Source organism: Zea mays, chromosome 7 (assembly GCF_902167145.1).
Source record: "Zea mays cultivar B73 chromosome 7, Zm-B73-REFERENCE-NAM-5.0, whole genome shotgun sequence".
NCBI classification, from domain to species: domain Eukaryota; kingdom Viridiplantae; phylum Streptophyta; class Magnoliopsida; order Poales; family Poaceae; genus Zea; species Zea mays.
In genome coordinates, this window is record NC_050102.1 from 168438383 (window position 1) to 168440797 (window position 2415).

Here is a 2415-nt window from a genome sequence, read left to right on the forward strand (position 1 = left end):
TCGCCCTGCCTAGGGCACAGACCGCCACGTCAGCAGGAGGCGCCATCATCATCCTACCCCGAATCGACTCGGGTCACGGAGGACAAGACCGGCGTCTCATCCGGCCAGCTCCGCCGGAGGGGCAATGATGGCGTTCCACAAGCTCTATGACGACGGCGGCCCCCAGCTCTCTTACGGAAGCAGGACGACGTCAGCAGGGACTCGACCGCTCCAACAGCTGTCCCTCCGCCAGGCACCGCCGCACCTCCGACAGCCACGACATCACGCCAGCAGGGTGCCCAGATCTCTCCGGCTGCCACATTGGCATGTACCTAGGGCGCTAGCTCTCCCTCCGCTAGACACGTAGCACTCTGCTACACCCCCCATTGTACACCTGGATCCTCTCCTTACGACTATAAAAGGGAGGACCAGGGCCTTCTCAGAGAAGGTTGGCCGCGCGGGACCGAGGACGGGACAGGCGCTCTCTTGGGGCCGCTCGCTTCCCTCACCCGCGTGGACGCTTGTAACCCCCCTACTGCAAGCGCACCTGACCTGGGCGCGGGACGAACACAAAGGCCGCGGGACTTCCACCTCTCTCACGCTCGACTCCGGCCACCTCGCCTCTCCCCCCTTCGCGCTCGCCCACGCGCTCGACCCATCTGGGCTGGGGCACGCAGCACACTCACTCGTCGGCTTAGGGACCCCCCTGTCTCGAAACGCCGACAGGATGGAATACCTCTTTGATGAACCCTGCCGCCATTAGCTTGTGGATCTCCTCGCCTATTGCTCTGCGCTTCTCCTCGTCGAATCGACGCAGAGGCTGCTTGATGGGTCGGGCTCCGGCCCGAATATCCAGCGAGTGCTCGGCGACATCCCTCGGTATGCCGGGCATGTCCGAGGGACTCCACGCGAAGACGTCAGCGTTTGCGCGGAGAAAGTCGACGAGAACTGCTTCCTATTTGGGATCGAGCCCGGAGCCGATCCGGATCTGCTTGGAGGCGTCGCCGCTGGGGTCGAGGGGGACGGTCTTAACCGTCTCCACTGGCTCGAAGCTGCCGGCATGACGTTTCACGTCTGGCGCCTCCTTAGAGAGGCTTTCCAGGTCGGCGATGAGGGCCTCGGACTCGGCGAGGGCCTCGGCGTACTCCACGCACTCCACGTCGCATTCGAACGCGTGTTTGTACGTGGGGCCGACGGTGATGACCCCGTTGGGGCCCGGCATCTTGAGCTTCAGGTAGGTGTAATTGGGGACGGCCATGAACTTCGCGTAGCATGGCCTTCCCAGTACCGCGTGGTAGGTTCCTCGGAACCCGACCACCTCGAACGTCAGGGTCTCCCTTCGGAAGTTGGAGGGTGTTCCAAAGCAGACGGGAAGGTCGAGTCGTCCGAGGGGCTGGACGTGCTTCCCGGGAATGATCCCATGGAAGGGCGCAGCGCCTGCTCGGACGGAGGACAGATCAACGCGCAGGAGCCTGAGGGTCTCGGCGTAGATGATGTTGAGGCTGCTGCCTCCGTCCATTAGGACCTTGGTGAGCCTGACGTCGCCGATGACGGGGTCGACGACGAGCGAGTATTTCCCTGGGCTCGGCACGTGGTCGGGGTGGTCGGCTTGGTCGAAGGTGATGGGCTTGTCGGACCGGTCTAGGTAAACTGGCGCCGCCACCTTCACCGAGCAGACCTCCCGGTGCTCTTGTTTGCGGTGCCGAGCCGAGGCATTCACCGCTTGCCCACCGTAGATCATGAAGCAGTCGCGGACCTCGGGGTACTCTCCTGCTTGGTGATCTTCCTTCTTGTCGTCGTCGTGGGCCCTGCCACCCTCCGCGGGTGGCCCGGCCCTGTGGAAGTGGCGCCGAAGCATGACGCACTCCTCAAGGGTGTGCTTGACAGGCCCCTGATGATAGGGGCACGGCTCCTTGAGCATCTTGTCGAAGAGGTTGGCACCTCCGGGGGGTTTCCGAGGGTTCTTGTACTCGGCGGCGGCGACAAGGTCCGCGTCGGCGGCGTCGCGTTTCGCTTGCGACTTCTTCTTGCCTTTCTTCTTGGCGCCGCGCTGAGTTGACGTCTCGGGAGCATCTTCCGATGGGCGGCCCTGGGGCTGCTTGTCCTTTTGGAAGATAGCCTCGACCGCCTCCTCGCCGGAGGCAAACTTGGTGGCGATGTCCATCAGCTCGCTCGCCCTGGTGGGGGTCTTGCGACCCAACTTGCTCACCAGGTCGCGGCAGGTGGTGCCGGCGAGGAACGCGCGGATGACATCCGAGTCGGTGATGTTGGGCAGCTCGGTGCGCTGCTTCGAGAATCGTCGGATGTAGTCCCGTAGAGACTCTCCCGGCTGCTGCCGGCAGCTTCGGAGGTCCCAGGAATTCTCGGGGCGCACGTACGTGCCCTAGAAATTGCCGGCGAAAGTTTGGACTAGGTCGTCCCAGTTGGAGATCTGCC